The sequence below is a fragment of the Vanessa atalanta genome, chromosome 7 (assembly GCF_905147765.1).
Source record: "Vanessa atalanta chromosome 7, ilVanAtal1.2, whole genome shotgun sequence".
Lineage (NCBI taxonomy): Eukaryota > Metazoa > Arthropoda > Insecta > Lepidoptera > Nymphalidae > Vanessa > Vanessa atalanta.
In genome coordinates this window covers 13477809-13489343 of record NC_061877.1, presented here as the reverse complement: position 1 = coordinate 13489343, position 11535 = coordinate 13477809, and positions in this window count along the sequence as shown.

The window sequence follows — 11535 nt, the reverse complement described above, 5'->3', positions numbered from 1 at the left end:
AATATTAGCACGGCCGGTGTATGAGGTGTCTACGGTGCTGTCGTCTGCATAGCAATGAATGTTACTGATTTGCAACAAGTCATTGATATGCAGAAGAAACAGAGTGGGTGATAGAACGCAGCCTTGTGGAACACCAGCATTGACGAATTTTAAGTCAGAGCATGCACCGTCGACAACGACCTTGATGCTCCGATCTGCCAAAAAACTGGTAATCCAATTGCATAATTTCCCGGGAAGCCCATAGGAAGGAAGCTTCGAAAGAAGCGCTTTGTGCCACACGCGATCGAAGGCCTTCGCTATGTCCAGACTGCCTGCTAATGCCTCCCCTTTGCTCTCAACTGCTTCCGCCCATCTATGAGTAAGGTAAACTAGAAGATCACCGGCTGAGCGACCCCGACGGAAACCGTACTGGCGGTCGCTAATCAGCTGGTACTCCTCTAGGTACCGCAGGAGCTGGCAGTTTATAATGGACTCCATTACCTTGGAGAACAAGGAGGTGATGGCTATAGGCCTATAATTGGACGGGTCTGAGCGGTTGCCCTTTTTAGGGATCGGATGCACCAAAGCAGTCTTCCAGGAGTTCGGGACGACGCCGAATGCATAGGATTGCCGGAAAAGACGCGTTAAGACCGGCGCCAACTCGGGAGCACAAGTCCGTAGCACGATTGGAGGGATGCCATCGGGTCCACTCGACTTATGAATATCCAAGGAAAGAAGTGCTTTACGAACTGCACTTTGCCGGAATTTAACCTCCGGCATCGTGGTATCACACCGCGGGATTGTTGGTGGTGACTTTCCTCGGTCATCCAGAGTCGAGTTCGCTGCGAAAAGAGAGCCTAAAAGATCAGCCTTCTCCTTCGCTGTATGGGCCAATGACTCACCCAGCCCAGTCTTGGTAGCGTTCCCATTTTCTGCGTGAAGCCGTTTTGCAGAAACGACCAAACCAGGGCTGGGACTTGCCACCGATGGGGACCGCAGAATACGGAATGAATAGTTCCATACCCTGAAGTACCACATCGGCAACAGAGTCAGCAACAACACTCGGATCATCCGGCGAGAAACAAACCTGCCCCCATGGGTAGGATGCAAAGAAGGACCGCATCCCATCCCAATCTGCTGACCAGTAGTGCCACACTCGGCGGCAGCCCACGAAACGAGGTCGTGAGTAACGCGCAACCGGCACTGTACTTCGGACGAGACAGTGGTCCGACGAGCCCAGAGGGGATTCGACGATAACCTGGTAGCCATCCGGATGGGAAGTCAGCAGAAGGTCCAACAGGGAAGGTGTACGATCCTCCACGTCTGGTATTCGCGTTGGCGAGGGGACTAGTTGTGTCAAATCATATGCTAAAGCGAAGTCGAGAACAGATCTATCCGCATGATCGGTAGTGCGCGATCCAAGCCATTCGGCATGGTGAGCATTAAAATCGCCAAGAATAACGATCTCTGCGGATGGGATCTGCTGCAGTGCGGAATCTGTAGCCATTTGGACGTGCTCAACCAGTCGGTCGGTTTCGGCATTACCGCTATGGGACCTATAAAGGCAAGCGTAGATTCGCGGATGGTCGTCACAATCTACACGCAGCCAGATAATTGATAGGTCCTGTCCTTCAAGGCTGCCGAGGCGTCGAGAGCAGATATCATCTCTGACGTAAACGCACACCCCAGCTCGTGGTACAAAGGAATGTTCCAATTTATACCCGGGGTAGGAAAGAAAAGTCGTATCGGCAGGAGAAGATATCTGAGTCTCGGTAAGAAAGAGCAAGGCCGGCTTCGCCGTCTCAAGGTGAAAGTGGACGGCGTTCAAGTTCGAGTTGAGTCCCCTTATGTTGCAGAAGGCCACAGTGAGGGTGGTAGGGGTTGCCTTATGATGCCTGCTCCGCTTGCCCCGAACAGTGGCGAGCGCAAAATTGCCCCCCCCAGAATTCGGAGGGCAGCCTGGGCATCCCTGCTCAGGTGGTGTATGTCCTGAGCATGGATGCCCAGAGAGGGATTCTCCACCGCAGTCGCTGATGGTACTCTCCTGGGGTAATGTAACCAAATTCTGCACAACCATCATTTTTAAGGGGGGGGGGGGGGGGGGTATCGGGATCTCCGGGACTCTCACATACCAGACGAAACGCGGTAACATAGCTACCACTTCACGCCGATTTTAAGTGAGAGAGTGGTACTTCCCCGGGCGTGCCGGCCCATTCGGCTGCAACCCGAAGGTATGCAGTGTGGCACTACCACTTACGAAATTGGCCTTGTTTCTTATAAAGTTGACGAAATTTGGTAAGTGTTAGACACTACGTGTCGTAGAGTAGTATTATTTATCTATACTAATATTGCCAATGCGAAAAGAGCTCTGTCTGTATGTCTGTTTCTCTTTCGCAACAAAAATTAAACGAATTTGATAAAAATTTGAAGCAAGCTGAGGAAGAACATAGGCTACTCAATAAATTAATACTTTATTGCCCAACGCTAGTTGATCAAACCCTTAAACGCGGGTGAAGGCGGGGGTGACAATCGACGAATCGAATGACGAAAAAACATTGATATCATGCTCATGCTTTTCTCAAAAAAAAAAATCCAACCGGTCTAACAGGTCAAGACATTTCTGCGCCCAAACAAACTCTTTAGTTTTATATAAATTAGTAAATGTTATGGATGGGCTTGTGGGGTCGCATTGGTATAATAACTGTATTATTTCAGTTTCGATTCTAAATTCAAAATTTAAATTTTTGGTCAGCAGCTTCGTGCTAAGTCCTCCTGTTTTTTTTGCACAGCTTATTTTAGACGCTGGCCTTTTCAAAAAGTAATTTAACTATCCAAGCTTTTGAAGTCATCTCATGTCGAGCTGAGACAAAGTTCAGCAGTGACGTCATTCAGTAGATGACACTTTAGCTGTTACACAACTCTACGTAGTGGAAGACTGTCGCAGTAGTATCGATTGCTAATGTGTCACTTATAAGCTGTGCTTTTAACGCCTTCGTGATTTATTCAATAGCTAAAATAATATGGATTCTTTGATTCAATTACACATTATAATTGAGACGTCGGTATGTCTTATTTGTTTTGGTTTAAAATTGCGTGGTCGCATTTATTGCTGGTGACAATAAAAACTTATACTTATATTATATAGTAGTATTCATTCTTTGTTTTTAAGCATGGATTAAATAAAATCATATTTTTATAAAATTTTAATTAGATTACATTTATTTTTATCAATTGGGCTACAGATCCTCTAAAGAATAAAATATATACTAAAAAAAATTGTAAGCTAAAAGTTTAGAGGTTTTTTTAGAACAATACTAACATCGTTTCTTGACAATAGCTATTTATCAGAGATGAAACTCATAGTATTTCAAACGCGACAACAAACTAGCTCGTAACAAAACAAATCAAATGGCATAAAGGAATCCAATACCATTTTTCATAGTCCCTAAGGCCGGCGCTCCACGAGGCTGCGTGTCAAACTAGACAGAATAACTGTTATGTACATTGTCACATATTATTTACCTTTTATTCAAAACATGGATAATACTTACTAAGTTTGAGTTTATAGGTAGACTTCAAGAAATGTGATCAGGGACTAGAGATCATCACAATGGTTTTTAAGAAATGGTCCATCGTGGTTTTAGAACATCTATTTAAAGGAGGATTTTTTTGATAATATTCCGCGATTGCTAGGACTCAACAGCGAAGGACTCGCGTCTTTAAAAAGCAGTGTGAACGGAAAAAAAGCAATTATGTACAGTAAATTAGATGTAAAAATAAACTATAAATAAATACGCGCATGTATCATAGCAAAATAACACAATGAAAATAAAATTTAAGAAAACAACGACTCACGAATTTAAAGCACGTAAGATAAGACCGTACAATGGAGCAAACCACCTGAAAGTGCATCAGTAGTGTGTCGAAGTATGTATATTTTCACCTACGTATCTCGTATGTTCTGTACAAATAAAATGTTTACTTTTGATTTGCGTATATTTACAAAAGTAAGTAATTAAATTACAGTTTTTATAAAGCTGCTTTGCATAAATTTGGTTAGTGGACCTTTTAAAAATAAATATTGCTTGGGTAGACTAGGGTACATCATCTTATATTCTACCGCCAAGCAGCAATACTTAATATTATTGAAGGGTGAGTGTTACTACAGGCAAAAGATACGTTACATATAAGTTTCCAAGGTTATTATTTATGTAAGAAATACCATCAGATGGCCAATACCCCTAACATAAAACACTACCTCTATACCATAAAAAAAAAAACAGTTGGATCAAGTTATCTTTCTTTGCGTTGATTAGATAATATCTCGGCGCTGCGATGCGATGATTGCGTGGACGGTCAGCCTGGTGGGACAAAACGTCGCTCGTGTAGAGACGGCTTTAGTAGCGGGGCCTCCGGAGAGACGATTGTTTCGCCGCCACGTTAAATCCTCGCTTTTTGAAACACTGAAACATGCTTTCATTTGTTCCGATTGACATTTTATTCTCTCTTGTAACGGCGTGTTTTATATATGCAACGACGTATTGGCATTCTTTGTAAAACATGTCCAAATGTAATAAGACTGAATAATTTAACTCACTTTTTTATTTGCTTATCGAATTTTAAATACATTTTTGCAACTATTCTAATTATACTATTCTATTTACATAATTGTAAAAACTTTTATACTGAGCAAATTATTAGGTTTTAACAAATTCACCGATGTAGTTTTTCTTAACTTACAAAAAAGTCTTTAATTTAAGAATTAATTTTATTAAATTAAATCGTTGTTTTATAGTTGAAGTAATAACATCATCGCTCAGGCTATTTTGTACGTTCTGCGCCGCCCCTGAAGTGCAGCATACATATTCTTTTTCCTCGTAAGCATATACACCACGAATAGCAAACGTAGCTGTTCTATTTATTGACGTAGCTTACATATATAATTAAATATATATATGTATAATAATAAAATGTGTTGCTTAGGATGCTTCTTGAAACAAATTTGTTTAGTAACAGCCAAGCAAGAAAAGTCCCCTAATAAACAGTAGTCAAACCAGATTAGTGTCTTTCATGAATATTTATTGTATTTAATGGAGAAATATCATGTCGATAATACCATACTTAACTTAATTGATATAAAATACAGATCAATCCTACTGAGCCTGTGATAAAATTTCGAAATTCCTGCAATAAGTTTTTAAAAATTGCACACCGGTGATTATCTTTACTAAGCGAGTCGCGTCGTCTAAGTTAAGTGACGTCACACGCTGGATCGTCGCATGCAAAATTGCTTTTCCAAGCGGAACTTTAAAGTTTTATAAAGTTTTAATTCATAGAGAGACGTTTTAAGGATTCGCGTATAGAAAATTCTTCACTTACTCACTTGGCTTACTCAATACTTACGACAGATAGACAAGATTCAAATGGCGACTATATTATGATACACACGATTCATGCATATACCCATATATTGGAAATTGATTATTAATCAATTTCCAATATATGGGCCCCATCGTCGTCGTTAAAATTTAAAATTTATTACGAACTAATATTCCAAATTTTGTTGATATATAAAACATAAAGTGACTTTAAATTCTCGTCATCGATCAATTATAAAAAATTGGTTTACACGCCTAAAGTTTTCGCAGGTGATTGATGGACTAATTCCCCTATACATTTGCTTCAGAGTCAGTTAATAGACATAAATCAAAGATAAAAAACCTTTTACCTGGAAATGTTTATCGGTTCACTCTTCTATCGTTACTTCAGTACTTTTAAAAGCTTCACCCGCCTCAGTGTCACCTGTAACACAAATTTATTATAAAATTTAATGATTACTCTGTTGTGTTACTTAGTAACTTAAGCACTTCTCATTCTTATAAATAAATGAAAAATCCGCAGTGAAGAATGGCCTTGTTACGGGGTGACAAAAGTTGGGTCCTTATACCCGAGCTCGACATCAATTTTAATGAGTTATTTTACAAACATCTACCCACTTAAAACTTTGCAATATTTGGGTTTAAGTCAAACTTAATATTAACAGAATCGTATATTTTATATTTAATGTTAAAACATATACTCGAGCAAACTCATTTGAGTGATACATTTATCACAAACACATGAACAAACATACTGACAATTTGTCTGATCATTTTTTATACTGAGGTTTTATAAAATCGCACATTTAAAAAAAATCTACACTTTTTTGCATAACAGACAACTGCTAACAATTGTCTTTCAACAAATATTAAAGTAGAAAAATATTTATAATTATTCAACAATTGTAATTATTTAATAATTAAGAGTATTTCAAATAGCTGCTGCCGGTTTTTGTCTGTAGAATCTTTAAATTTAGTTTAATTTTGTGATACGAATTTTCGAAATTACTTGTCACAGCCGAGTACCCACGCCACACCCAAGCCCACATGACTATATATAATTTTTTTTATCAACTCATAGTACAATTGTGGACTGGAGAAACAATTTAAAAAACGATAAGTATATGCTTTAAAATGCTTGATAATAACGAAATAAATAAGCGCCGTTGTCATAAAGTAATCTGAAATGTAATACTCGTGTCTAACGACATAATCGAGGGCGCGCGTTGCGGTGCTCTCTGCGAGCTCTTTACGAGCGGTTGAACGATTCATCTGGCCGTGTTGCTCATGTGACTTCATGCTCCACCGGTTTTATTGCTCACTAACATGTCGCCTCGACTCTACGTGGCTTCGATAAAAGTTCTTTATTGGAAATATTGTTTTCATTGCAAAATTTTAAATGTCATTAGTACATTTAAATAAATAAATTAACACCCCAGAGACTATTGCTACTATATATTGCTACTATGATTCCCATCAATGGTTATTTCTAAGCCGTGACGTATTTACACAACAAACAAACATTAAATTTACACAGTTTCTCAATGATCTTAATTTCATTTTCATTGAGTATAATTTTTAAGTGTAATTTGATTGAATTCCTTTTGTGGAAATTAACTAAATAAGAATTACCGTAAATTGTGAAGCGATCAGTGATTGGGCCGCTTCTAATGTCACTAATATCACGAATGATGCAACATCTCAGTATAATAAAAAGAGATACCTCCCCTTCTTGTTCTGGGTGATAAAATCATCAATCAAAATCAAAACATTCTTTATTCAAGTAGGCTCATTAAGCAATTTTGAATCGTCAAGTTACAGTATTGAATTAAATATAAGCTATTATCGGTTATGAAACTAGATTCTACCTAGAAGAACCGGAAAAAAACTTAATATTTAATCTATTCCACCATTGTAATTTACAGATTATGTTCTGGCAATAAAGAACAATTATTTCTTTATATAACCAGCCTAGAAATCAATAAAAACGAAGTCCATTCATCTTGAATTGAGTAATATGCCTTATTTATTAATGTTTTTAACAAGCATTTTTTACCAATTTTTAATAGGTCAAGTTCAAAATGGCTATGGAAACTTATTATAGAAACGTATATAAACGTACCGTACCCCACGACGGATGTATTAACTTTGCGAAGTCGGAAACTAGGTATATGGCATATTATTTATATGATACGGAATATTGAGAAACGATCTGACCATTAAGTCTTATTTAACAATTGAGATAACAAAACAAAAACGTACAACGAGCCAGACTCACCTTGAATTTTACCGCGCGGTTTGTAATAAACCCGAAGATTAAACTTAGACTATCAAAATTCACAACAAGCTTTGTTTTATGAAGTTTACTTAGCTCTGTATAAACAGATAGTTTAAACTTCTGAGGTAATAAATGTGAAATCCTTGAGTGTGAGTTCCACGAATACCTATCAGACGCGTTATATTAGCTGTGCATTTACATGCACAGCTAATATAACGCGTTAGGATGTAAACAAATCTGAAAGTCGGTTTTGAGGTTTTGACCTAAATCCAAATGTCTTATCGATTTGAAACGTCGCAAATTTTGTCCTCCCGACCGCTTTCGGCCAAAGCGTAATTCTCAAGTGAACTCAACTCTCGAGCCAAGTACGCAGGACAAAATATACTGCACAAGCGTGTTCGCAAGTTTAATAACTGGGGAGTCCATTATCGCACTCTCATAATCCGATGAGGCGGCAAATTCGATACAACTCGGGACCAATTCTACTAACTTATAACGAGTACGATACGTTCCCGGACCTATTAAGATCTAACATTGACTGTTCTTCACAAAAACAGTTCTCTTCTGAATCGTAACTGGGGACCAATCTTACTAGTTTATAACGGTTACGATACATTCCCAATTCTGTTCCGACAACTTAGACCGAAATATCACGATTCGATTCGATTGCGGTAAAATTACATTTTTTTGTAAACAGTACAATTGGCTTCAGGAACAGTACAGACGCAGGACCGACGGTATTCCCAGATACGGTAGTGCAGAACACCGTCAGATTCCTCGACGAAGAAACCTTATACGTTTTTTTACGTGCTTGCACAAGTGTGGGTCAACAAAATATATTTTTTAACATAAATATGTAACTTATTTAGATATATACATCTGTTAGCTTATATTTCAAACTATATTATCCTTAGAGAGCTAACATTCCAGATTCAGAATTTTAACACCAAAAGTTTAATTTAACAATAATTTTATTGTAATTCTGTTTAAGTGAGGTATGTATTTTTTATTGACAAAAATTAAGATATATCAAGATCTTAGTTCATATAATGTGTTTTTATCAAATCATCTTCGTGATCCTCGCTGATTTTATTAAAATAAAAACCTGAATCTGCTAGTTCTTTAATATATGGGTTTCTCACACCGCGGTTTGTCTTTCCAAATTGTGTATTGATACAAACTAAAATGTTTTCGTCTTATGTACATACGCCGAACGACACTTAACGAAAAATATTTTTTATAATATATTATAATTTCGATACGTTTCTGAAGTATAATATGTTATATACGATGTGTATGTTAATTGAACTGACTAAATGTGCAATTAATTTATTTCACCATTATTGATTGTCTATCTCGTTTAGTACGAGATTACTATATATATTAATATTGTTACTATTGTTGATCTACAAAAAATAAAGTATTTGTTTCTTTATTTATTTTCTTATACTAAGTTATTAATTTTAAGACATTTTGTATCTAAAACATAAGTAACACGGGCATCATATATGTATAATTTTTGACACCAACCAATCTAAAACTTGCCCTTTTAACTTTAAACATACAGCGCGACAAACAAAATGAGAAAGGCAAACAATATGGACAAGTTATGTATTACATATCTTGTACATATTTATTCTGTTTATAAATCGCTATCACTGTTTACTTCGGTTTAGTTGTGAGCTTCAAATGAATACAACTGTTGGCTGTTGGCGAGCTTAATAAAGTGCCCCCGGACAGAACATTGAGAAGTTGTCCCGAGGCTTGATCCACAATGGCGCTTGGACGAATAAATACTTAATTACCGCACAGTCATGAAATTCTTACTTTAATTAGCTTTAAATGACTAAATTATGAATTACTAGTTGTCCGTTCCAACTTCCAGAGGGTAAATTGCATACTAAGTTGCCCCTCCCATTTTTCCCATTTAAAGTTAAAAGTTCCAAAAATCCTCTCGTAGTGTTCTCGCGACTAAGTTACGATTAAATAAGGATTAAGACTAATTGAGGAGTAACTATGATAATATTCAAGGCAATCGGACCTTTAGTTTCTATTATATTGACTTCTAAGAAGCACGCAAACTTGAACAGTACTGTACATTTATACTATTTAATAAATCAAAGCTACTATTCCGCCCCCAGATATCATAGTATATTATTTAGTTTACTTATCTCAATAAATGGACTAGGTAAGGCTAAAGGAAGATGAGTGCGTTCAAATAAACAAATCCAATGACTTTTAAAACAAAATAATAGTATTTAAATTTTGACGACCTCAATGGTCGAGTAGTGTGTACACCGGTTTTCATGGGTACGCCACTCCGAGGTCCCGGGTTCGATTCCCGGCCGAGTCGATGTTGAAAAAGTTCCTTAGTTTCGATGTTATCTTGGCTGTTTGTGGTACCGTCGTTACTTAAATTTTCCATAACACAAGTGCTTTAGCTACTTACATTGGGATCAAAGTAATGTACATATGTGATGTTGTCCAATATATATTTATTTATTTATTTATTTAAATTACAGATAATCTTGTATTGAGGAAGATGCTTTATTAATATATATTTTATTTATATAAATAGGCGGCCCGCCAAAAGACGCCTGGTAGTATGTGGTCACCACTGCTCATAGACATTAGTAGTTTTTCATATCCCAAATGCGCGACCAAACTCGGGAGCTAAGATGATGTCTCTCGAGCCTGTTTACACTGGCTCACTCACCCTCCAAACCGGAACACAACCTTACTAAGTATTGCTGTTTGCTGGTCGAATATGTAATCCACCCAGATGGGCTCACACAACCCTACTACCAGCAAGATTTAAATTATTTATTGTCGTCCTTATATTATCATCGAATATGATAATCTAAAACAATCACGAATCGCTAATTTATTTGATTTTACAATATTGCGCGTATGCAATTCCTCAATTGTTAATTTGACTTCGAATTTGTCATTGCCGAAACTTTCACCGTCAATAAGACTTGATCGCCAAAACATAATTATTATGCAAATTATATTCGGAACCGGTCGTCGCGTGGCGCGCAATTGAGGGACTTGTTATATTTCGTTTGTATCTCATTGCCGACTCTGGCAATTTTGCGATCAAATCAATATTATATATGATCAACATTATGTACATAGATAGCCCTCGGCCGTGACGCGATTACATAGTCTTAATTTTTAGTAACAACTCACAGACAATCTATTGTAAAATTAAATACATAGGTATGAAATATTGCAATAGTTCAGAATGTTACATACATAAACAAAATAAATTGACTAAGAAATTAAACTACAGTGAAAAATATTAACAAAATTACAAAAATATATTTTAGAGAAGTTTTCTCGTTCTGCCGCTGCCAAAAATGCTATGATAGTCGTTAGTTACCGATAATCGCTTACAATATATACATAAGCTTATGCGGAGTCTGCGCGAGCAACCTGGAGGTAGGAAGTCTCGGGACTCACGCACGTAAAGCGATGGCGTTGCTCCTGATCCCGCACCAGGTGGTGATTGAAGCAATTGAGAATGCAGCTCTGTTGTAGTATATATAGTTTCTTTAATTCCTTCAGCTTTTCTATTAATTAAAGCATTAGTCTTCTAACAATGAGCAATACGCTCTACTTCTCTTTTATACCGTACATTAAAATAATTAGAATAAAAACCAAGGTAGAGCGCTGACTCACGATTGTTATCTGCCGACAATAAGATTATTACAATACTTAAAGTTCTATTTTAATACTGGATTCCACGTGCTTGCTTTGTCATGTACTTTTTGATTCTATAAAAATACTTCTTACAAACGTTACTCAGTGTTTATAAGGTAAACTTCACGTTTCTATATCTTTATTATCGCTTAACATAAAACTGAATCGTAATTCTAGATTCGGAAAATTGACAAG